The sequence below is a fragment of the Aethalodelphis obliquidens genome, unplaced genomic scaffold, assembly GCF_003676395.1.
Source record: "Aethalodelphis obliquidens isolate GAN/ISIS:26980383/991018 unplaced genomic scaffold, ASM367639v1 scaffold23, whole genome shotgun sequence".
NCBI lineage: Eukaryota > Metazoa > Chordata > Mammalia > Artiodactyla > Delphinidae > Aethalodelphis > Aethalodelphis obliquidens.
Genome location: NW_020837967.1, coordinates 26,142,962 through 26,169,466, shown reverse-complemented (window position 1 = coordinate 26,169,466; position 26,505 = coordinate 26,142,962). Strand labels below are relative to the sequence as shown.

The 26,505-nt window shown below is 42.9% G+C and overlaps 1 long non-coding RNA gene across 2 annotated transcripts; it reads right to left on the bottom strand.

Moving 5' to 3' along the window:
• Window position 1: 1 nt before the first annotated feature.
• On the bottom strand, window positions 2-24,335 carry LOC113628422 (uncharacterized). 2 transcript variants are annotated; one of them, XR_003436066.1, is made up of 3 exons: window positions 24,077-24,335; window positions 2,792-3,117; window positions 2-1,449 (listed from the first exon to the last, which is right to left on the bottom strand). It is a non-coding gene; the product is annotated as an uncharacterized LOC113628422 (long non-coding RNA). The 2 variants fall into 2 exon arrangements; XR_003436067.1 differs by lacking the exons at window positions 2-1,449; window positions 2,792-3,117 and adding an exon at window positions 21,849-23,184.
• Between the last annotated feature and the right edge of the window lie 2,170 nt (window positions 24,336-26,505).

Sequence of the window (26,505 nt, the reverse complement as noted above, 5' to 3'; positions counted from 1 at the left end):
TGTGTGTTTGTTTTTCTGCGAAAATTGTACTGCAAGAAGCAGGCTATGACTTCTATTTATTCACTAGAGAACCAACTTCTCCATGTAATGTAATGAAGCTTTAGAAATCCCTTTCAAAGACATTTTCTCCTTGAAAAAGATTTGCTTGCTTCATTTATTTATTCAGAATGAGACTGTGTCTTAAATTAGCTGAATTTTGAGTTATGTTTGGCTACACTGAAGTAAATAAGGACATAAATTCAGAGGGGGTATTTAAATATTGAAAACTCCATTCATAAAAATACACATTTATCCCTACAAATGAACCTTCTGGTGCCCTTCGCTGCCTCCAGAAGGGAAACTGCTCTGCTTAAGGCACTGTGGGGATCATTTGTTTACTTCTTTCAGTCACACCTGGGACTTCTCCATGTAAAGGAATCAGTCAGTATCTCTGGAGGGGAAAAATCTGAGAGATGAACATGAATTGAAGGAAAAGAAATGAGTTGAGGGAGAGAAATGCCTTGGAGGAGGGACTTCCTTTGGGGTCCAGCATGGTTAAACTGTTTGAAGCAGCAACGAGCGATATATGTTTGCAGAAGAATGAGGATACCAGCTGGGATGGAAGATTTCTGTAGGGAAGGGTCGGACAACGATGGGATGACCTAGATTTCCAGGCTGAGAAAGTTGGATCAGGTCTGAAAGCCAGCAGGAATTGCTAAAGCTTTTTAGCTTGTGAGGAAAATGGTATTTAAGGAAAATTAATCTGGTAGGGGAAAAAAGACTGTTTCAAAGTAAAATCATTGAAATTATTTTTTATTTTTTGCAATACTAGTGAGAAAGAGGACCCTTACAATCAGCCTACTTCAAAAAATAGACTATTGAAGTGACCAAATACCTAAGGATAGTGGAGCTGGGCATGCTGAAATGACTGCATATTCTTTTCATACCCTCTTTGCCTTACATGCTCTTAATACTCAGGGTGAGTGCCAAATCTTTGTTTCACAGTTGTTGATGTATAGTTGTATTTTTTTCAGTAATTTAAAATGATTATTTCATTTCTATTCATTTCTTTTCAAATCATCTATTTCCACATGTTCAACTTCTCATGTGTCTTTTGGTGTGTGTGTGTGTGTGTGTTACAGTGGTTTGTTGCAAATGAAGACCCTGGGAAAGGCCCGTGAAGCAGCTTCCCCCCTCACTGTAACCGGAAGTGATCTTGGGAAAACAGGGCTCTCCCTGAGCTCAGCATCCTGGGAGGAAGAGGCCTGCCCTGGGATCCCCTCAGGGCCCAGAGCCCATTGTGAAACACTCTGATCAAGAAGCTTCCTTCCCACAGGGCACCCAGGAAGCTCACCAGTCCCAGATCTATGCCTCACCCGAACTTGGATCTGGAAGGTTTCAAACCTTAATGATGCTGCTAGAAGCCAGAAAGAAGAGCTGGCATTTCACATATGTAAGCAGTTTTCTATCCTGCAAAAGAGAGAGACCAGAATATATCTTTGGGGCAGTCTGTTTTGGAAAACCAGAAAGAGGTTAATTACAGATCTGTAAATAGACACCAAATGAGAAAGACCTTTTCATGCTATTTCTGTGTACATCTAAATTGCTCCCTGTTAAGTAAGAGTAATAGTGAACACCTGTTAAATATCTTACCTGGATTCTGGCATTCAGTCCTCACAGTAAACACCATGGGATATATATTATTATCTCTATTTTACAGATGAGAAAAGTGAGGTTAGTGTGATTATGTTAATTGCCCCCTTTTTTTTTGGTCACACCATATGCAACTTGTGAGATCTTAGTTCCCTGACCAGGGATTGAACCCATGCCCTTGGCAGTGAAACCGTGGCGTCCTAACCACTGGACCACCAGGCAATTCCCAATTGCCCAAATTTAGATGATTAATAATTGGCAGAGCTGGGGATTAAACACGTCTGCCTCATGTCAAAGTCAAAACCCTCAACTGTCATTCTTAACCCTTCGGATTACATTTTCTTTATAGAATTTTTTTAAAGAATTTATTTAGACTGCACTATGTTTGCAAGCCATTACTTGTTTTCATAGATATGTGTGTTTAGCTTTGCAGATACTCCTGGAAGATTAAAAAAACCCTGCTTTTCTGAAAAATTTAGAGAAACACAGGATACATTTTGGGCCACTTCTGGGCCACATGATGAAATGAATCGCACAGCCAAGGAAGGAGCCAATCTTCCAACTCATGTAAGGAGTCCTGTGCTCCGGGACCTGGGACAACCTAGCAGCATTGACCCTGACAAGGAGAAGTAGAGCAGGAGAAAGCCAGTGGAGCCTTGTGTTGACTGACCACATGAAAGTTGGAGTGTATGTAGTCCCTGTCCTGAAGTAGTATTGAGCTAACCCTTAGCTCAGAGGCCTAGACGTTAACGTTTTTACTATGTGTCTAAAGGAAATGCTCGTGACTCAAGAGTAGGGAGAGGGGGAGGCAAGGAGTTTTGTGCAACAAAACTTCGAAAAGTCCTCCCACGCCCACCTCTGACCTCCATTCTCCACAAACACAGCAGGCAGTCCCCAAACCTCTCTCTGTCACTCTCAGCTCTCCCTGGCACCCAGGCCTGCTGGCTCTTGTCTCTCCTTGACGCAGTCTCTCCCCTTTGATGCCTACTCACCATCCTCTCCCGTGGGTGAAACTCCATCCTTGCTGGAGTACATCCCTGCTGTCACTTCTCCATTTTCTCTAAACCCAAATCCAGCACCATAAAAGCCCAGCAACTAAGCTGAGAAAGACAAAATTCCCTTTAGCAGGTGTAAAAGGGGAAAAGCCATGAACACTCACCTGTTAACGGGACTTTACTTTTGCCATCTTATCACGTGAGGACCAGGTGAAACTTGGGTCCCCCAGTTCTGCATGAGCATCTCCTTCTGCTTCCGCTAAGAAGTCTCAGGCAAAACTAGGCACAGCTTTTCCCAAATACAAGCCCTATGCTGGGGAAAGACTGCCGCTTGAAGAGTTATGAAATGGCCGGGAAACGGCAGGTGAGGAAGTTCAGTCTCCAGCCCTGGAGCCACATGGGTGGGGCTTGATGACGTAGGTGCTGGTTGACCACGGACGTGTTATTTCACCTCTCAACGCCCTGGTGTCCTCATCTGCAAAACTGGGATCTGGACATTCATTAAGCCAATATCTATCGAATGTCTACTGTGTGCCACGCCCGTGTTAGGTTCTGGGGATACACAATGAACAACACAGAAAAACAATCCCTGCCCTCATAAGCATACCTTCCAGTGGGATGATAATAGCCATATTTACCTCTTAGTAGTTACTGTGAGAATTAAATGAGATAATAGTAATAACACTGAACACCTATGTCATGGTTATTATGTTCAGAATGACTGTAAGTACTTGGCATGTTTGTTAATTCAAGGAGACTTTACTTTTTCTTGGCCGTCTAGTGGAGCCTATCAGGGATGGGACACAAGAGAAACAAAACATACTGAGATGGCTGCCCAAACAATGAAAAGTTATATGATAATCAAAGTACTTCTTTTTTCTTAACACATTAAATAATAAGATCCAGTGACACGTTTAATGATACCATAACTTTGAAAAACTAACGAGTCCAGATGTAACTAATTTCCGCATTCAAGTTCACAGGCATCCACTGGCTTGTAGACCCCAGGATTAATTCAACCATCATCATAACCCTATGAAGTAGGTATTATTATTCTTATTCCTTCTTACGGATGAGGAAACTGCAGCACCGAGAGGTTACGTGGCTTGTCCTCGGCTCCTAAGTGATGGAGCTGCGATCCGCTCCACGGCCAGCGTTCTTAACACAGTGTAGGTTGAGGTCGGGGTTTGCCCCATGGTCAGGGTCAACACCACTGGCTGGGAGTTGAAAGGAGTAATTGAATACGTAGTAGAAGCGTTAGTAAGAGAGTGTATCTAGGGGATGAGGGACAGTCTGTACCCTTAAAGGGAAAAACTCCACTGTGTAGCGACGAAGACTAGGTAGGACACAGTGCCTACCTTGATTCTGAGTCTCGGAGGCTCGTCCAAACCCAGTGCTGCCTGGCTGTGAGCTGAACACCAAAGACTCTGGGGTATGTGACGATGCAGGGGAATGTTCTTGGGTTGATGAAAGCCTCTTATTTTTATTTGTATAGTCCCACATTAATTATTGGGATTTTTCTGTACTTCTAGTAGGTACTGTCACCAAAAGACCCTAGCACCTAAATCATCGTGGCAGAATAAAAAGAACACTTTTCATCTTGCAGAGAAGGGTGGCTGCTCTTATCTCTGCTGTCATCTGGAAACATGAGAGGTCAGAGGTGCAGGGATGGAGGAGGTCCCCCAGGCCCCTTATAAATAGTCATTGAATTGAAAGGTGTTGAAAAGGGAAAGAAACTTACACTTCTCCAAATGGTGACAAGCCACACTTCAGCTGCAACTTTTTAAAAGAAAAAGACCAACAAAAGAAGTCCAGATCATTAGTGCGGAGAGCTTACTGCCCAGGAGGAGTGAGCGCACCCCGCCGAGGCCGACGGAGCAGCGTGAGACGACTTCCTCTTTCCCATAAGTCTGCCTTGGAAGGCATTTTTCTAATTTCTGTCCACGGCATATTTTTACAGTGACAAGGCACTTGTTCCTTAACATTCACCTGGCACACTGCTCCCATCAGCAAGGCAGGAAACGTGGCAGGGTGTGCCCTGTCCCACCATGAAGGTAAATGCCCATCGATTCACCAGACGGTTCGTGACCCCCTGTCCCAGGCTCCACCTACAAACCTCAGGACGAACGTGCAAAAGGGAGTTGAAGTGCTGGTGGCCACCAAGCCCAGTGCTCAGCCTTGATGGCAGAGTATCAGCTAACGGCAGAGGGTACGATGACGTCAAAGATGCCGGAGCGTCTGCACACATTCCTCTCCAGGTCATCAGCCTTGACTTGGGAAAGGAGCACATGTGACCAGCTGCACTGAAAAAACACCATCGTGAACCTTCGCAGAGAAACCAGATGGCTCCAGGCCGACGGTAAAAATAGCTCGTCACACAGCACAGCCCAAACCAGAAGCGAGGCAGTGCTTTAGGGCCTCTCAGGTTTTGATTTCAACTGGCCAAAAAGGTTAAAAAGTGTTTTAACTCAACGGAGAGAAACTGCCTTGGAAAGAGAGGTTAAAAATACAAGTGTTCTGCATTTTACCTGGCTTATTTCATATTCATTTGACTGTCACCAGCAAAAGAATGAAAAGTATCTCCAGCTAGATAAAAAAAGTATCTGTCTTTCTTCTTGTTTGACCATAATAAGAAAAACTGGCGGATCAGCGTGTAGCTCAGTAAAGAACTTCTGCAATACGTGTGCTAACGGGAAGAGTGGACGTGAAAACTTGTGCTTTATAGTTAATGATGTTTGAAGACTCAGATTTACAGACTTATTGGAGCTCTAATTTGTTTATTTTGTTACTTATTTCACAGAAGCTGTTTAATCCATCTCCCATTGCTCCAGTGAGGTTTCTATTTCTACCAATGGGGGTGAATCACCCTTGGCCATTTAGGGATACGTTTAGAACATGATTTTTCAAGTCAGGACCCAAGTGAAATTTTGATTCCCCAACCAGAGCCTAGAAGCTCAGCACACTAGCAGCCATTGTGCTCTGCCTTGGTGTTGGCCTTGGTGCACTGATTGTATTACACAGAATAGAGGTGATTGGAAGAGTTCCACAGACCAAAAATAGCTCGGATAATAAGTCCTTACAGGACAAGAGGAAGTAAGTGGCATTTGACTTGGGGTTCCCTCGGTCCCCTGACCTGGTGAACAAGAACACGCTTTTGTATCTTTCAGTTGTTGAAACTGACGTGGTCTGGGTCCACATTCAATCAGCAAAGAAGTACTTGTCCTCACACACAGTGTTGTTCTGTCCCGGGAACCGTGAATGCTTTTCTTATTCGACTTAAACTTCTAGTGCCTCATTAATAGAATAGACCCTTGATGCCTGGTTACTAAACAATCTCAGCTCTGTGGGGATTTACTTTTGAGTTCTTAATAAAAGATAAAAATAAGTAAAACTGAATCTAATTAGAACTTTCACCTACATGCCATAAATAGTTTCAGTGTTCAATTCCACATCTTCAGAAGTATAGAATAATTGTTCTTGAAGGTCTATTTCATAGTTTTTAAAGTGTGAATCCCTTGAAACTGAACATTATCCCTAGTGTTCCTTTTTGTTCAGTAGGGCAGAATGTTAATACGACAAGGATGAGGTTTGTGAATTTATAACAGCCCTGGTAGGATTCTCAGCGTTTTCCCTCTGAGTGTCAGGAGTTAGCTCAGAGTCATTTCTGAGAAAAGAAAAGTAAAATCCTTCCACCCACCTTGAGACTTTCCCTTAACTATTTTTTTGATTAAAAGTTGATTTCCATTCCAAAAAGAGAAACTCATAGTTCTGATCTTATTTTTCTACCTAACAGAAGAAAAGTTTACATGCTTTTCTCCTCCATTGGAAGGCTTCCATAATTATAAATGTTTTGACCCATGTTTTCTTGTAATACCTCGTGGTTCTATTTTTAGCATTTACATTTTCTATAGAGCTGGAATTTATTTTGGTGTAAAGAATAAAATAGGGCTTCCCTGGTGGCGCAGTGGTTGAGAATCTGCCTGCTAATGCAGGGGACATGGGTTCGAGCCCTGGTCTGGGAGGATCCCACATGCCGCGGAGCGACTAGGCCCATGCGCCACAACTACTGAGCCTGCGCGTCTGGAGCCTGTGCTCCGCAACAAGAGAGGCCACGATAGTGAGAGGCCCGCGCACCGCGATGAAGAGTGGCCCCCGCTCGCCACAACTAGAGAAAGCCCTCGCACAGAATTGAAGACCCAACACAGCAAAAATTAATTAATAAACTCCTACCCCCAACATCTTCTTAAAAAAAAAAAAAAGAATAAAGTATAAACCCAGTTCTGTATAATGGCTTTCCATTTGTCCAAATACAATGTAGCACTGACTTGAAACACTTTTATTACATACTAAGATTTATGTATACCGGCCTCTCTGTTCTTTTCCATTGCCATATCTATTTTAATTACCACAGTTTTAACCAGTGTATTTTTTATGTTGCCACATTGTTTTAACCACTGTATTATATATCATAACACATTTTATATTTATTACGCCATATATTAAAATGTATTATAAAGAAATACTGTTCATCTTTTCTCTTCTTTTCCAAAATTGCCCTGGCTACTCCTTGACCCTCTTAATAATCTGTGGCCTAATCGATCAAGTCTTCTGGCCGCCTCCCTCTCCTCCAATTGGCTGGGATATCTATTATTAATTTAGATAGTACAAATATTTCAAAATGTTCCTTGTGCTGAAGCATAAAAGTATTCAGTATTCCTTGAATACCTCCTCCGGAAGTTTATTCGTAGGTGCTTAAGGTTTTTGGTTTGTGGTTGTGACTGAGTGAATGCTCTCTCTCTTACTTGATATTTTCATTTTCTTTTTTGAGTTTAGGAAAGTATTGATTTTTTGCACATTACTTTTAAAACTAACGGCTTTGCTATATTCTTTTAATATTTCTAATTGTTTTTCAGTTGTGAAACTTTCTTTAGTAGATAAAGCAAAACTGAGTCACATTTGTACTTTAAATCATCAAAATATAGAGTCTGAAATAATGAAGTTTTGCTGTAACTGAGGACATGCACATTTCTATCCATCTTTTTAGCTTTCATATCTTTACAGAGTTGAACCTTGTCCAACAGGAACAAAATAAAAATGAAGGTGTAGGGCCCACTCTCAGCCCATTGGCTAAAATACCCTGATCATAAGCACTTTCTCCCATTCTCTTTATTACAGGTTTTCGCTTTTGTACAATGGAAAGAGCGATTAATTCCTCTTTTCTCCCTACTTTGAGGTGATATGAGGATGAATGAGACAATGAAGCCAGGTGCTGTGAATAGCTTCCCGACAGATACCACACTGCATCCACCAAACACATCTGCCAGTACTCACCAATAAAGCTGCTACCTGCAGGTTTTAGCGTTGGTAAGAGTGGAGTAGCTTGTATTGTACTTGCCTTACTTTTGATATAACAATTATAAACTCTGAACTTTTTTTTTTAATGATTTGAAGGTACTGGGGAGAAACTGGTTGAAAGTGTCAGGCAGTGTGGGGTGGCTGGGAGTCAGGAAGAAAGCCGAGACTTACTGGACTGAGGGGTAGAAGACGGAGAATGGGGCAGTGGAGTGGTGGGTACTGAGGGTGGAAATCCTGGAACAGAGGGAGCCGCAGAGTCGGAATATAAACTCCTCTCAAACCCTCTACTGACTCAAACTGTGCATCTGTTGGGTGGACTGCAAAACATCTAGCAGAAAACAAAAGGCACAAGACAAAGAGATGAGGAGAGATTCTAGCTGTTCCCACCACAAAGCAAACAAAGTTTAGAGTTTTGAAACCTACCAAGTTAGAGGGGTTCGGTAAACACCTCAGAGTTATTCTGAAACCATAAAAGGGCCCTCCCTTACAGTAAACATTATGTCCCAGGACTGCAGGGTTCACCCCAGGAGTAAGAGAGAAACCAAAACAGACCTGCCCTCAATACACGTTAAACCAAGACTCCACAAGTGAGAGCAGGTCACTCAGTACTTTAACTGCCTGCTATGCCACAAATCAACACTCTTCAAGGAACATCAGAGATTCCGTAGTGTCTACAATGCGCCATCTACAATGTCCTGTATACCATAAAGAAATTACTATACATGTGAAGAAACAGGGGAATGTAATCCATAGTTAAGAGAAAAATCAGTCAGTCGAAATATATTCTGAATGACTAAGATGTTGGAATTAGCAGATATGAATTTTTTTAAAGCAGATGTTATAAATAAGTTCCAAAAAATAAACGATAAGATGGCCATAAGGGGTGAGCAGATGGAAAATCTCAGAAAAGAAATGGAAACTATACTTTAAAGAGGAGGAGAAGGCAAGAAGAACCAAAATGAAACTCTAGAGCTGACAAGTGTAATATCTGGAACGAAAAAAACTTCCTGGATGGGCTTCACAGCCAATGAAGAAGCAGAAGAAAGGGTCTGTGAATTTGAACACAAATCAGTAGAACTTATCCAATCTTAAAAAACAAAAACAAACAAACAAACAAAAATAAAACACCTGAAGAAAAAGAGAAAAGGGATCCAGAAAAGGCCAAGGTAAAAGGTGTAACTGGGTATCTTTTGAGGACCACATCCAAATCAAGGTTTGATCAATCCATGGCTCAGTGAGCTCTCGCAGAACCGCTTCCAAAGGCCTCACTTCCTGGATGAACAGCTTAACTTAGGCCACCTCTCCACGTCTTCCCAGCCCCGTGAACCTCAGCATCACCCTTGTTGATCCAGTGGAGACTATCCTGACGGAAGGGGAGAGTGCCTGGAAGCATCTGTCAGTTTTTTGGAGGTGGCCTCCTAACTGTAACAATGGAATGACCCTTGACTTCCCCAGTAAGGTAGAGCACTCTACAAAAATTAGTTGAGTGAATGATTGTACAATCTGAAGGAAGAAGAACATGGGAGACTGAGAAGGCTCCTGAGAAAGTGGCTCACGCTATTGACCTGCTGACCCAACAGGAGCCAAAGCATGGCCAGGAGAAGATGGATGAACGGAGCCAAAAACCAGAGGTTTAGAGAGCGGAGGTTTCAGAGAGACCCGAAACAGACGTAGTTGGAATAAGGCAGTAAAGGAACTGGAGGGGAAAAAAGGCTCTGCTCAAAGAGTGAGCACAAGGTTCAAGAGGCAAATCTACTTACAGGAGATGGCAGGACGCAGAACTGCCTAGCCAGTCCAGATCCTTCAAAGGAAATCTGCACATCCACGCAGACCCAGCAGGGGAGCTCACAAAATCCGCAGAAGCACTGGCTCTTCATCTTCTCCAGAACTGAACTCGATTTCCTCCCCCATCTTAGCAAACGGCGCCTCCAGCTGCCTAATTATGTCCTATAGGAAACCTGGGAGTAATGTTTTATTCTTCCCTTTCCTCGCTCCCACATTCAACCTCTCGAGAACTATTGGTTCTTCTGTCTCCACTGTCACCACTCTGTTTCAGGCTGTTATCACCTTTGTGCCAAACTATTGAAATAGATGTTTATTTGATTTCTCTGCTTCCCACTCTTGCCCACCTTCATCTTTTCTCTACACATCAACCCCTGTGACCATATGAGAATATAAATTGGATCATTACTTCCCTACTTAAATCAATAGCTTCCATCACACCTGATACAAAATTCACATTTTTTACTGCACAGTCGAAACCCTATTTCCCCAATCTCATTGCTCACAACTCCTCACCTAGATCATTATATTCCAGTCTCCCCAATATTGTACAGACTAACACTAGTATGGCAAACTCCTCCCTCTTCTAGCTGGACACCTTCATGGAATATCTTCTTTCTCTCTTTGTGAAGTGATCTCCTACCTGTATCAAATGTCTGACTCCTTCTTTTCCTGTGGCTCTCCACTGAGAAGGCCACTTCCTCAGAAACGCCTTCCCTTACTCCCTTGTCTGAAGTCGATCTTGGCTACTCTCCCACTCAGCACCCTATTCATTTTGTGAGACTTACGCCAACTTGGAATTAGGCATGTTTTACTTGTTTGTTTACCATCTTCCTACTAGAATATAAGTTCAGTGAGGGCAGAGTCACAGCAATTTTGTTCAGCTCAGGACCCAGCACACTGTAGGTGCCCCGCAGATACTTGATAAATGACTGAATGGAGGGAGACATCTTCAGAGTTCATGTAGACCCCCTCCCACTTCCCAGCTCCTCAGTGAGTAGACCTACCTTCAGTCTCTTCCCCACACTAATCTCACGGAGAACAGAGGCCTCAAGCAAGTAAAGCTGTAAGTTCCTGATGTAAAGTTCTGGGGAGGTCGTTAGAAACAATTTTAAGTAAATTTAGCTAAAAATCATGATGGGAATTGTAAGGCAAGAAACCACATACTCAACACCATAGTGCACTCACGATTCAATCAAGATATTTCAATTCAATCCCGATAATTGGTCTTGTTCACCCATATTTTAGCAAATCAGCCTGAGATAAAAATGATCATACAAACAAAAGATGCTATCCCCAAAAGTGATCTTCAGTTTGTAGTTTTAAAAATATTATCTTTACCTAGAAAACCAGAACAATTTTTATTCTCACATTTCATCTCTTGGTGTTACTGAGGTCACGGACACAGGCTTTAGACATTTAGAAATTATACGTTCTACCCTCGATACGGGAGTATGGTGCCACTGACTCACGTTAATTGAGCAGCCATTTGCCCTGTTTATCCAGCTGTGGTACTGGCTTGGGTTACCCCATCTACCCTTTCCTTGAGTTCTCTTTCCAGCTACCCTAGGAGCTTTTATTCTTCTAGAAATTAAGTGACCTGCAAATCTTGGTTTCATTAGCACCATGTTTTAAGAAATTTAGGTAGTATTTGAGACACATGCACTGCCAGTGTGTCCAACGTGTGTCTGTGTGTGTGTCTGCGTGTGATTAATAAATTACAGGTGGCTTATCTTGATACAGTATTTCTACTTCCCATCCATTCCCTGAGGACTGTCCTAACCCTATCCTGCCCTCACTCCATTTACGTGACTTATGATGTAAATTAAAATTGAAAGGACATCATTAAAATAGTTTTGAAGCATGTGGGAGTTTAAAAGTTACTGCTTTACAGTTTTGTTTTGTTTGGCAGTTTAGACACATTTTATAACCTAAATAGTAATTTAGAATAGGAAGAGTATAAGCCTGTTAGAATTATTATAGCTAGAAAACTTTATCATGGTATGTCGTGTGTATGTACAAAATCAACATTATTGAGCACTTAAATTGTAGTATATATTTTATAATATGTTACCACATTTAACCCTCAAATTATTCTGCAAGGTACATGTTATCATTTGCTTTTTACAGAGGAGGAAACTGGTGCAGAGAGAGATTAAGCACCACACCAAATGTCCGACAGCTGATACATACATCCAGGATTCGAACTCATCCAAAGTGTCTGGCTGCAAAGGTTGTGCTTATAGCACTGTGAGAATTCTACTAATTTAGCAGAATGTGTTAAAATTCCAGTATTCTGGAATGTGTTGTTCTAATTCCTGAGTTATGCAGTTATACGGCCCTTTTTAGCACACAGGTCATAAATTTTCAACTGGAGTAAATCTTTCACTCAGAAGAAACAGGAAACAGTTACACGCAGTTCTGTGATGCTCTGTTTTGCAACATTATACATTTGTGAAACTACCATCACACAGGAAATAATGTAACCAAAGTCTGCTAAAAATATGGCAGTACAAACAACTTTAATCTCCTTTCTTAGAATGTAATTTTTTCAAGCATTTTCAAAGAAACAGTTTCCATCTGAAGAGAGGCCCATGTAGACACGTTTTAAAGAGAGACGTGGAAAGCACCTGGAATTGATTTTTGTTAAGTCTATCTAGAAACAAGGAGAAGCAGAGGGCTCCTCCCAAACATCTGAACTCAGATATATACATAAAATATCTTTGGGCTGGGAGAAACGTGTGTGTGTGTTGGCGAGTTGGGGGGCCCTGAGGGAGGGGAGCGGGGGTGGTTATGGGGGTCACCAGGAAGGAGTGAAGGAGGAATTCTAAGAACAAAGTTTTAGAACAACTTAGGAAGAGGAGTTTGAGTGCAAGTTCCAGTTCAAAATACTAAACATAAGAAAAACTTAATCTAGATAAAACAGAAGAAAACACACCTGGTTGTGTTCTTCCCTCTAAACCCTCAACTGTTCACCACAATTGAATCCAGGATCGGATGATGGCACGGTGTCTGCTTGAAGCTGAGGTTTTGTTTCTTTTTCTTTAGTTGCCAAGCAACGTGTTTGCTTAGATGTTCTTTCCCATTACGTTTATGTTCATATGCTGGATGTTTATTTGCTCTGATACAAACCATGTACAAACTTACAGGGGTTAAAATATTTTGTGCAATTCTAATATTGATATTTTCCCTTTATGGACCTCTATTTCTCTCAACCTTTTTCTATTTATGAACATACATGTTTTGTCCAAATAGCTAGGGAATATTTTAAGTGAAAGAGAAAGTGGGATTATGGCTCAAGACAGATGGAACACATGCATTTTCTTTTGCTCCTTTCCAAAATCTATCTATGAGATGAAATGTATTTCAAAATTATGTTATTTACGGTTGTGGAGCAAACTTGGGGGCTTAAAGCAACAAACATTTTTTTGGTGTCCCATAGTCTGGTGGGGATTAGGGAGCATTTTACCTGGGAGTTTCCAGCCGAGGGTCTCTCACGAGGCTGTAATCAAGATGTTGGGTGGGCCGGGGGTTGGGCTGCAGCCATCTGAAGGCGGTACGGACCTGGGGTTTGTTGCCGAGCTCCCTCCCGTGGCTGTTGGCAGGAGGCCTCAGCTTCTTACCATGGGGCCTCTGCACAGCGCTGATTGAGTGATCTCCTGACGTGGCACCTGGCTTCCCTCGGCTCGAGTGACCCCAGAGACGGAGGGCAAGGCGGAAGCCAGCGTGTCTTTCCTGACCTAGCCTCAGAAGTCCAGCTTCTATTAGTCACACAGACTAACTTTTTTTTAAAGTGGGCGTAGTTGTTTTAAAATGTTGTGTTAGTTTCTACTGCACAGCAAAGTGAAGCAGAGTTCCCTGTGCTCTGCAGCAGGTTCTCATTAGTTAATCTATTTTATACATATTAGTGTGTATACACGTCAATCCCAGTCTCCCAGTTCATCCCACCACCACCACTCCCCACGCCCCTGCTTTCCCCCCCTGGTGTCCATACGTTTGTTCTCTACATCTGTGTCTCTGTTTCTGTCTTGCAAACCGGTTCCTTGGTACAATTTTTCTAGATTCCACATACATGCGTTAATATATGATATTTGTTTTTCTCTTTCTGACATACTTCACTCTGTATGACAGTCTCTAGGTCCATCCACGTCTCTACAAATGACCCAGTTTCATTCCTTTTCATGGCTGAGTAATATTCCATTGTATATATGTGCCACATCTTCTTTATCCATTCATCTGTCGATGAACACTTAGGTTGCTTCCATGACCTGGCTATTGTAAATAGTGCTGCAGTGAACATTGGGGTGCATGTGTCTTTTTGAATTATGGTTTTCTCAGGGTATATGCCCAGTAGTGGGATTGCTGGGTCATATGGTAGTTCTGTTTTTAGTTTTTTAAGGAACCTCCATGCTGTTCTCCATAGTGGCTGTATCAATTTACATTCCCACCAACAGTGCAGGAGAGTTCCCTTTTCTCCACACCCTCTCCAGCATTTGCTGTTTGTAGATTTTCTGATGATGCCCATTCTGACCGGTGTGAGGTGATACCTCATTGTAGTTTTGATTTGCATTTCTCTAATCGTTAGTGATGTCGAGCACCTTTCCATCACGCAGACTAACTTTGATACAAAGTAGGGAGGAGTTGGAAGGGATGTGAATACGAGGAGAAGGAGATCACTGGGGGCTTATCTCGGAGGCTGGGCACCACGGAAAGAAAAATCCAAATCAGCACAGTAGAAGGGACATGGTAGCCATCTGAAGAGCAGAAAATAAGAGGACTTTTGGGAGGGTAGAAAGCAAATGGAACTATAGACTACTGATAGACAAATAAAAACAAGAATCCTGGATATAAAAACCTATGGATGTTGTTAAATGAATAGTCAGAGGGAAATTTATAGCCGTAATTCATTATTAGAAAATCCAGAATATGGAAAATATATTAACTAAACATTTAACTCAAATAATTATAGAAACTCACTAATTTCAGCTTTTGTTTGACGTAAGAGTTTTTTAAAGTACTTATGAACAATAAAACCAAAAGCTGTTTCTCTAAAAAGACCAAAAAGTAGCAAAGCTTTTTGAAAGTCTGATCAAGAACGAAAGAGGAAAGATATATGTAAAAACTAAAACTCAAATAAAAACTGAAATGAACCAACCCACAAATCATGAGGAATAATAAATCACTGTTTTAAGCCACAGAGCGTGGTGGTGGCTTAATACACAGCAGTGGATAACGGAGACACACAGCTCATAACCTCGTCCTTCCGGGGGTTGCGGTTGGGTCAGTGGCACTCTGGCCAATTTGAAGAAAGAGTGGCACACGTTTTCCATCGTGGGCGCCAGATGAAAGTATTTCAGCCTTTAGGGGCCAAATGATCTCTGTTCAAATACTCAGCTCTGCCACTGTGGCACAAAAACTGCTATAGACGAAATATATTGGATTGTGTGGTGTTTTCCAACAAAACTTTATTTACAAAAACAATGCAGGCTGGATTTGGCCCACGGGTTGCCATCGCCAAGCCCTCAACTAGAGCAGCACGTTTCTCGGCCATGGGTTTTGGTTCAGGGAAGGGCACGTGGTGCAGTCAGATCCAGTGGGACTCAGAACGAGAACTCTGTGACTCTGTTAGGAGGAGAAAATCACTGTTTTCTCCTGTGGTTGTCAACTAGAAGAGGGAAACGTGGAGATGCTGCCGCTTGTCAACTAGAAGAGGGAAACGTGGAGACGGTGCCGGCGCCTTGAGGCCATGAAGGGACCGCAGTCTAACATGGAGGAATACATGGCCAATAGCTGGAGAGAGGAGGACCTATGACAGCATTTGAACTCCTGGATCCAGGTGAGCCTGCAGCTACATTTACCTTTGGACTTTTCAAGTACTTGAACCTCTATATTCTTTTATTTACTTAAGCATATTTCAGCTGAGTTATTTGTAATCAAAGGAGTCATTTACTTCCTTATTCCTTCCTTCATTCAACACACATGGATTGAGTCCTCCTGTATATAAGGCACTGTTCTAGGATCTGGGAATATACCAGGGCGTGAGGCAAACGAGGACCCTAATTTTATGGAGCTTATATTCCAATGGAAAAAGTCAGGCAATAAACATGTTAAATAAATACTGTAATTTCAGATACTGCTCAGTGGGGATGAGGAAATAAGCCAAGGGTGATGGACAGTCGTGATCTGGATCGGGCACTTGGGAGAAACCTTTCTGAGGAGAGGCTAGAATGCTGAGAAGGAGCCAGACACACGACAACTCTGTAGGAAGAGGACTCCAGGCAAGTTTAAAGCCCGGACGCAGGAAAAAGCTCATTCTGCTTCAGGACACCTAGTGCAGAGAAAGCATGATGAGTAGGGCAGAGGGGATGCAGTATGAGACTGGAGGGACAGATGGGAGACTCAGCACGCCACCAGAGAGTCTGGAATTGTTTTTCCTAAGTATAACAGGATGCCACAGAAGATTGTTTCTTTTTTTTTTTGCACAAGGAATGACATGAAATATAGATATATTAAGTTGCTAAAGGAATAGATCTTGAAAGTTTCATCACAAGAAGAAAAAATTGTAGCTATGTGTGGTGATGGATGTTAATTAGACAGTGTGGTGATCATTTTGCAGTATACATAAATAGCAAAACATTAACTAATGGAATGCCTTATGTCAGGTACAGCCCCAATATATATTCACTCTGTGGCTGCTGTGGACAAAGGAAGAAAGAAAGCAGAGACAACTCAGAGGCTACGTAGCACCCAGAGAAGAGATGGGAGCAGGGTCTGGACTGAACGTGAAGGGATGGTGAGCAGTGGCTGGATTGGGGGTGTATATTAAAAAGAAAAGAACACAGTACTTACTGAAGGTTGTGTTGCGAAGTCTTAGGTTGTGGTATGAACAACTAATAATACCACTCATTGAGAAAGGAATGGTTACAATGGAGTGGATGAGGGGAGGGGGCTGAGGATGGAGTGTACGGTCTGGGCTTTGTTAAGGTCGAAATGCTGATGAAATATCCACACGGATATAAGAGTAAGTATTTGAAGACTCTGGACAGGAGCTCACCGAAGATCTCAATGTGGTAAATCACCAGCAAACATTTTGCTCTCAAAGCCATGGAAGTAGATGGAGAAGAGGGCCGAGGACTGAGCCCCGGGTCGAGGAAGAGGAGTAAGCAAAGAAAACGGAAAAGTGGGTAATGAGGTGGGAATAAGACCAGAAGAGCATGGTGCCCAGATGCCAAGAAGAGACAGGGATTCAAGGAGAGGTGGTCAACGGCACAATAATAATACTGCTGAGAGGAGGACAGAGGGTTGCCCTTGGAGTTGGCAAAGTGGAGCCTCTGTGACTTTGGCAAGAGTGGTTTCAGTGGCGCAGGGTTTGGGGTGAAGACAAAAGCACGAACGCGGTGGGCAGAAGAGACACAGCAGGCTGGGAGGTAGAAACAATGAGCCTAAGCGAGTTTTTGCAGGAGCCATAAAGAGGTGTTGTGTTTAACGGTGGGATTGTGCCGAATGCTGCAAGGGCTCTGGAATCCATATGGCCATAAAATTTTGGAAAGAAAATAGAGGTTCGTAGAAATGGAAGAATTTTTTTCAAACAGGAAATTTTACTAAGAACAGGCTGCAGAAGTTTCCTATTAGTGTGTAGGAAAGTATTCAAATGAAATTCCAGAATTCTAACTAGTATCTACCAGAAACCAGAGTAAACATCATTCTCAATGAGAAAATAGAAATCTTGATATAAGGATCAAATCAACAATGCCAAGTAACACCTCTGTTATTCCACATTGTACCCTGCAGTAGGTGCAAAAAAATGAATGAGATGTAATTTTTGAAAGGAAGAGAGACGTTCATTATTTACGTTCTTTAACATCAGGAGTGTGGTGATATGTGTGAGAAGGTTCTCTGAGTGTAGTTCCTATAGATGTTTTTGTTTACATCAATGGGTAAGACAACTTGGGAGGGATAAATTGGGAGTCTGGGATTGACATATACACTCTACTATATTTAAAATAGATGAGATAACCAACAAGGACCTACTGTATAGCACAGGGAATTCTGCCTAATATTCTGTAATAACCTAAATGGGAAAAGAAGTTGAAAAAGAATAGATGTATGTATAACTGAATCACTCTGCTGTACACCTGAAACTAACACGACGTTATAAATCAACTATACTCCAATGTAAAATAAAAATTTAAAAAAAAAAGTAAGACAGCTTGTCCTAACTACACTTGTTGGCCCACAATGTGAGCTTCTTGATGAAACTGAAAAATAGTTTTTAAATACTGCAAGAGTATTTCCCCAATTTTTTGGTACTATTCACAATGTAATGATAACAGATGTAACACATTTTAAAATTTAATCTCCATTATTAACATTTTCTCCATGACTTTGTTAAGGCTGGACAATTAACAAAACGATTAGTGAAGAACTGATTTGTAGTGTTTGTTGATTTTCACGCTGTCAATACTCTCGTCGTGGTTCCTTTCAAGCTACCGATGTGAACTCACTGAACGTGAGGTTGGAAGAGGTCCGCAGTAGCACACACTTACAAAGAATTCCCATCGTACAGAAACATTAGAAAAAATTAGGAGGTTGGGAGTAACATTTAACACTACTATATATAAAATAGATAATCGACAAGGACCTCCTGTAAAGCACAGGGAACTCTACTCAGTATTCTGTAATTACCTATAAGGGAAAAGAACCTGAAAAGGAATAGATGTATGTATATGTATAACTGAATCGCTTTGCAGAACACCCGAAACTAACACAACATTGTTAATCAACTACACTCCAATATAAAATAAACATTTTTTAACTAAAAAAGTTTTTAAGATATTAAAAAAAAAAACCTTCAGCACATAGATAAGAGGCGGGTGAGACCTGCACCGAGGGACAAGTCGCTGGTGGCGCCCAACCGAGCAAAAGAGGGGAGAGCGCGGGGCTGGATGGAGGGATCGCCAGGGCAGCGCTCCGAGCCCTTGTGCCCTTGACCCCAGGCGGCTTGGAGGAGGGCATCTTTTCCTGGTGCTCCGGGTCCTGAGGACCTGCGCCCCTCGGGGCCATCGGAAGGGAACTTGGATATGGAAGCCTTCACCGAGATGATGCGGGCCAACGTGCCGGGCTTCGCCCACACCCCAAGGGGGACCCTAGGGGACGCAGTGCAGAAGCTTCAGGGCAGTTGCGCGGTGCCAGGAACAAAGGGAAGCTGCAGCCACAGGGCTCTGAGGTCCCAGTTCAGGTATCCATCTCTCCAGGGCCCCGGCGAAGCTCCCAGAAGAGACTAGGTCTTCTGCTGCTGCCGGGGACCCCAGGGGCAGGCAGCCGGGCTGCGGAGGAGCGCCCCCCGGCGGGCGTTCCCCGGAGCTCTTCCCCAGGTGTTGGCTGGCGCAGGCCCAGGCGCGCTGGCCGAAGCCTGGGGGCTTCGGAAGACGCTGCGCGGACTGTGGGAACGGGGAAGGAGGAGGGCCCGCAGCCTGGGGTGGCCCGAGCCAGGAGACCCCCGAGGGACGAGCCGCTGCCTTCCGCCTGCAGGAGCAGCGGTGCTGGGGGCCAGAGGACCAGAGCACTCCCCGGCCCCCAAGGAGGCCCCCGAGCAGCCGCTCCCATGCGCGGACGAGCCGGCTGTGAGCCCGAAGGGGAGCGGTTCACAGATGGCGCGGGGCCCTGAGGCCGAGGAGACGAAGGCCAGAAAGCACGGCTTCCGCGGAGCACCTACCAGAGCCGGCCGGCCTTCTGGGGTCGGGGCCCTACGCCCCACGCGGTGGGTTAGGGCCCAGGCCCAACCCTGACTCCGCCCCCTTCTTCACCTGCCCCTCGACCCCGTGTCCACCTCTTCCCCGGGCACAGGAAAGGGGGCGGGGGAAGAGCGTAGGGAAGCGAAGTAATTCGGGCATGATGAGTTTGCGCGTTTATCATCTTTGTTTTTAATATGATCTGCTTAACCGTAGACTTATATAATTTACTTTTTATTAATGACTGTATTTACCAATCACCCCACCAGATTCCTGAAAACTTAACAATTGACCCTCTTGAGCTAGTAGGATCAGCCAGCCCTAGTACTGTATATCAGATAATCGTGTATTTAGAAAAGCAAAGAGAATTAAGTGAAAAACTAACAGATCCAAAGAAGGTTAAGTTGTTGGATACAAAATCAACAAAATTATGAAATGCAGAGAAAAAATAGCGACATTGATTCACGACGGCAACAGGAACAATAAAATAATTAACAAAAAGCCTGAAACATAATGAGCAAGGCATATATTAAGGAAGGTGTAAAACTCTACTGATGGACTTTTTTTTTTTTTTTTTTTGCGGTACGCGGGCCTCTCACTGTTGCGGCCCCTCCCGTTGCGGAGCACAAGCTGCGGACGCGCAGGCTCAGAGGCCATGGCTCATGGGCCCAGACGCTCCGCGGCATGTGGGATCTTCCCGGACCGGGGCACGAACCTGTGTCCCCCGCATCGGCAGGCGGACTCTCAACCACTGCGCCAGCAGGGAAGCCCCCTGATGCACTTTTTGAAAGACATGAATAAATGGAGAGATGTATCTTGTTCCTGCTTACATGTATTTAATATTGTAAAGGTGTAAGTTCTCTCCTAAAGTAGTCTATACACTCAACACAATCTGAATCAAAATTCGAACAGGACTTTATGTCGACGTTGGCAAGCTGATTCTGAAGTTTGTTGGGAAAGAACATGCCCATGAATGAATTCTTGAAAAAGCTTAGTCTCCTAAATATAGAAGCAATCTCTAAAATGTTGGTATTTAAAATAGTGAGATTCTGGTGCAGGAATAATCAAATATATTAGTGAGATGGAAGAAAGAGTTCAAAATGTTTCACCTGTTACAGAAATATTGAATTACATGGAAGGAAGCAATTCATTTACATCAGTGAGGAAAGGAAGGGGTGCAATTCTCTATCCTATGATTTAATAAAAAGTTTTAAAACTTGCTATCTCACATCGAACAAAAAAAATTATTCCAGATGCCTGAAAGAGGCAACCATTAAAGAAAGAAATGACTTTACAGAAATACAGGAAGTTATTTTTGTAATCTGGACATGGTGAAATATTTCCTTAGCAAGACACAAAACCTGGAGGCGATAAAGGAAACAATGGACAGATTCTTAAGAACAATTTTTGTATGGCAAGAAACTCCATAATTCAAGTTAAAAATTAAGTTACAGACTGAGAAGAAACATCTGCTGCAAATACAGTGGTCAACGGATAGGTACTAACAATATATCAAGAGCTCCTATAAATCACTAAGAAAAAGATAATAACCCACCTAAACGAAAAATCGAAACCATCTCCTGTCCAGCAGGAATATCATGTGAGCTACATACGTAATTTAAAATTTTTCAGTAGCCATATGAAAATTATCGAAAGCAGCATGTGTATAATATTATTTTAACATGTTATCAATATAAAAATATGAATGCAGTATTTTATACCCGTAGACTAACTCTTTGAACTCTCGTGCGTATTTTGTGCCAATAGCACATCTCTGTTCAGGCTAGCACATTTCAAGTGTTCGATAGCCACACTTGACTCGTGGCTATCATGTTGGACGGCACAGATCTAAACAGTTCACAGAAGAAGCATAAATGGCCAACAGACTAAAATATGCTCCACCTCATTCATAGGAAGGAAATGCAAGTGAAAGAAACAAGGAGATCGCACATTTTACCCGTCACATTGACAAACCTTGAAAGAAGGAAAATTGTTAGAAAAGAAACTTGGGTACAAAGAAGTTTACTATAGAATTGTTTGTAACAGCCAAAGGAAAAGAAGGAAAGGGAAAAAATGGGGAGGAGGGGAAAATGGCAGCTCAGGGGGCAGACTGAGTTATGCACGTTAGATGCCTTCATGCAGTAGAAACTGCAGTGACTAAAGGGAATTAGCTGAACTGCACGTGCTGGCATGGAAGCTTCTCTAAAAAATAATAGAAAGAAACGAACTTGCGGGAAATTTTATGTGATAAGATTTATATAACATAAATTATTTTTTAGTTTGGTTTGTATGTACACATGTTTCTGAATGCATTGAAAACTCTGAAAGGATATAAATGGAGTATTACCTACAGTACTCTCTGGTGGGAAGTGTGGTGGACAGGCTTATGGACGCTGGGGAGGGAGAGTTCTCATTGAACAATGTGTAAATTTCTGCGCTAAGCACATGCTAGATTTGAAATTGGCAAAAGGTTTCTTTTTAAACACGGGGTCTCCCTAAGCCACCACTGAGAATTCGAAGCTCTCGAGGATCCAGATTCCTCGGAGCTGGTTCTCTCACTATCGTAGCCTTATAAATGCACAGAGGCCATCCCAGGGAGGCCTAGCTTAGGATATATATTTTTATAGTTGCTGCAGGTACTGGGGGGGGGGGGGGCGCGGTCAGTAGTTATTTTTGACAATTCCAGTCTAAAGAGCTCCACATTGGAGGTATTTCACTCCATGCAAATTTTCTATGTCATCCAACCATCTTTTTCTGAACACATCCTTGAGGGCAGGTCCCTCAAGGGACTTGAGGGCATTAGGCACTGAGAGAATACCAGGATAAGAAGATAGGAGCCTGACTTAGGAGGACACATCCCACTCTGAGGGTCATTTTACGGGACAAAGGAAACCAGTTTGGTCTTCCTAACAGCAGAGTGTGGTCCTGCAGCCCTCACTTTTCAACAATCCAAGTTGTTAATAAAAGGTAAGATTTTGTTGGCATGTGCTTTCTACCCTTTACCCTTCCCCATTTCTTTGAACCTGGGATAAAAATATGTTATCTCTGAATAGAGGACAGAAAGCACAAGCTAAGGAAGGTATTGAAATCCCCCAAATATCACCAGGCAACCTGTTAATATAGCAACATTCAGTTGATTAGAACGCGTTGCAGGAGGGGAGCACGCCCCCTTGACAGTCTCAGCAGAGAGTCTTGATAAGAAAACTGTTGCTGAAAGTGACCTGTTTGCCCAAGTGAGCAGACTGTGGCCTCAGATACACTGACAGGCAGAAATCTCCTGAAGCAACATTGGTTAGTTACTTCCTTGGGCGAAGTTTTCTAGAACCAACAACTAAGCCATGCTTGGTTGAGCATTTCCACATCCAGTCTTTGTTCCCAAATTCTCATTTTTTTTTAAGCCAGCAGTTGACACGGGTGGTCCCCGTTCTGAGTCCCACTCACTCTACTGTAGGTGGTTGCAGTTTCTCAATGGCGAGTGGAAGCTAAGAAGAAACCTGAGTCCGTTACAAACCGAGAGCTCAGCGAGCTCTGCCCACTTCTAGATTCCTTGCTATGTGAGAGAAAAAAGACTATTTAAGCCAATGCGAGTAGGTTTGTGTTTTCGGCCGCAAAATTCACCTCCTAATCAATGTACCTTGAGGAGGAAGAATTATCTTGTGTCAAGGAGCCCCAAGCTCTGAAGGGATTTTCTGAAAAGAGAAGCAAACGTGGGCCAGAGATGAAAGTCTTTCTAAGCCATGCTGAGGAGAGGGGTTTTATCTGTGGCGGGATGGCGAGCCTCTTCAAAACTAGGCAGGAAATGATGTTACCAGATTTGTGTTTTAGAAAACTCTGGGGGCATTTTGGAGACTAAATTAGAGGTGACATTGGAGCCAAGAAGACCTACAAGAAGGTTAAGGACCTGAGCCGTGATGGTGGTGTGAAGAGTCGTTCCTTTACTCCTCCATCCCACCTATGTATGTTGAACGCTCACTATTTGCCAGGCACGGTGCTAGGCATTGGAGAGTCAACAGTAAATAACCAAAGCAGTCCCTGTGGGCTTACAGTCTAATCCATGTCGAGGTCCTACCATGTGCTGGTTGCTTTATGTTCATGATCGCATCTGCTTTTCAAAAACACCGTGGGGTGTGTGTGTGTGTGTGTGTGTGTGTGTGTGTGTGTGTGTGTGTGAGATGGGATCATGGACACTATTATCTTTCATCACAGATGAAACCCTGAGGACACTTGGGAAGTGTGAGAAAGGACAGATATGAAGGAGGCTGAGCAACTTGATTTCTTCTAACACAGAGTGTTGCTGACCTAAGCTAGTGGACTGCTGCACGTGAGGAGTCTCAGACACCTGTACATTTTCAGCGAGTGCTTCCTACAACCCTTGCCCTGCTGGGTGGTCAGCAAACACTGAGTAGCTTCATTTCCAAACCCACCCCTGCTCTCGTCCTCAAAGCAGCAGTTTTGTGTGAAGCAACTTAACGCTTGCTTTTCTCAGGATGGGTACTGATGGAGACATATTATTTTTTATTCTATCCACAGTCTCTCTCTACCCCAGGTAATGCATCCCAGAAGAATCCCACTTCTACTCACCATGGTTCTTCTTCACATGTACTTTCCCCTCTTCACCCTGTTCCTGTTCATTCTCTCACTCCACTGAGGGAACTCTGCAATTCATTTTAGCTACTTAACTATGAAATCTTCAGCAACCATTTCACATCTCAGTGATAAGAAGAGAGACTCTGTCCTCGGCAGTCCCCTGGCATTGTGACAGCCTTCTGCCAAGAGTCTTCCTCTTTTCTTTTAGAGACTCCTTGAGCAATAGATTGGAATGATCAACTCCTGAAATTCTTCCCCTTTCATACTCTGCATTTGGGGCCTTGTGAAACTGCCTCTTGGAATCATCCCACAGATCTTATGATTAAGATTCTACAACCAAACTCTTGGGAGCTCATTACAAACAATGAACTGTCCTTTGAGTCGTCCCACGGTCTGTCCCCTTTCCCTGCCTCCTCCCCCCCTTCCTCTTCCTCACATCTGTTGAATTCCTTTTATCCACTTGGAACAACAATGGAAGCAGCAGACAGCAGACCCCGAGCTACTTCCTCCAACTTTCCCTGTTCCCTCTGCTCATGCAGCCGTCTGTGCATCATCTCCTCCGTGATGGCCTCATTCTCAGCGCCGTCCCTCCCCAGCGCGAGCCTGTGCCTGCTTTCCCACACTCCATAGCCGCTGCCCTGCCCAAGCTGCCAGATCTTTCTTCCCCGTGTCACCCCAATTCCTCCGCCATCCTCAGTCCTCTCAGAACAGATGTGAGCTCTTTCAGGTCACCCCCCTCTTCCCCAAATAGGCAGCACATTTTACTCTTATAAAAATAGAATACAAAAGAATATGGTCACGAGGATTATAACATGATGTCACATTACCTTTTAAACAAACAGTTTAAATCATTTTCTGCTATTATTCATAAGTCTACAGAATTGAACAGAGGAAAATACTCACACAGACATATGCCTTACATTATAATAAATTATACTGAATACCTGGACACTTATTTTTCAATGGTTACTTTCATTATTCTAATCTTTCAATCACCTTTAGAAGTCATGAAATGGAGTTATTGATTCCCACCTGCCTACCTTGTTAACTGGGAGATTCAAATTGTCAAAATGATTGTGAAAGTTCTTTAAAAACAGCCAAACTCTGTAGAAATGTGATGCATTACTGCCTAACTTCTCCCACCTGTCACGTGACAGACCTTGTAATCTCACAATATCTCTGTATTACCAGTGGAATCATTCCCATTTTATAGATGAGAAAACAGGCAGAGATTATCCACAATCAAAAGTCAGACAAAGGGAGGGAGACGCAAGAGGGAAGAGATATGGGAACATACGTATATGTATAACTGATTCACTTTGTTATAAAGCAGAAACTAACACGCCATTGTAAAGCAATTATACCCCAATAAAGATGGTAAAAAAAAAAAAAAAAAGTCAGACAATTATGGGCTTCCCTGGTGGCGCAGTGGTTGAGAGTCCGCCTGCCGATGCAGGGGACACGGGTTCGTGCCCCGGTCCGGGAGGATCCCACATGCCGCGGAGCGGCTGGGCCCGTGAGCCATGGCCGCTGAGCCTGCGTGTCTGGAGCCTGTGCTCCGCAACGGGAGAGGCCGCAGCAGTGAGAGGCCCGTGTACCGCAAAAAAATAATAATAATAATAATAAAAATAAAAGTCAGACAATTATATAAGTAGAAAAATGCCTCCTACTTCTAGTCTTCCCTGTTTTTATAAACTTCCTGTTTTGCAACGTGGAGCTGTAGCAAAATCATACATGGAAAATGCATGTGGTCTAATTTGTTCAAATCAGCTTCTTTCAGTGCAGCGTAAGTGTTACAGTGCTACCATTTAAACTCTCAGCAGCTGGATAAAATATCTACATATATGCAAATTAAGTGACAGAAAGCACTAACCAAATATAAGGGCAATTTTGTTGTACATCCTATGATTATAGGTTGCCAGGACCCAAATCAACCCCCTTATTCTGAATAGCCAGGGATATGCCACTATAGGGCATCGACTCTTACAAAGTAGAAAAACACTATTTAAAATATTGATATCCATTAATATGATACATTTGAGCATTTATTTGGTAATTTGTGGAATGATGTGCTTCTATGAACACAGATTGAAATGTAAGGGAAATTAAGGAAATTTTAAATCTTTGAAGCCCCAACTAAAATATACTTTATTGATAAACTCAATCATTCATGTTTCAGTGAACCAATAAAAGAAAACCATTTCCTCTAGTTAAAAACAGCAGAGTCACTATTCATACTATTTTTTTTAACATCTCTATTGGAGTATAATTGCTTTACAATGGTGTGTTGCTGCCGTAAAACAAAGTGAATCAGCTATATGTGCACATATATCCCCATATCTCTTCCCTCTTGCATCTCCCTCCCACCCTCCCTACCCCACCCCTCTAGGTGGTCACAAAGCACTGAACTGATCTCCCTGTGC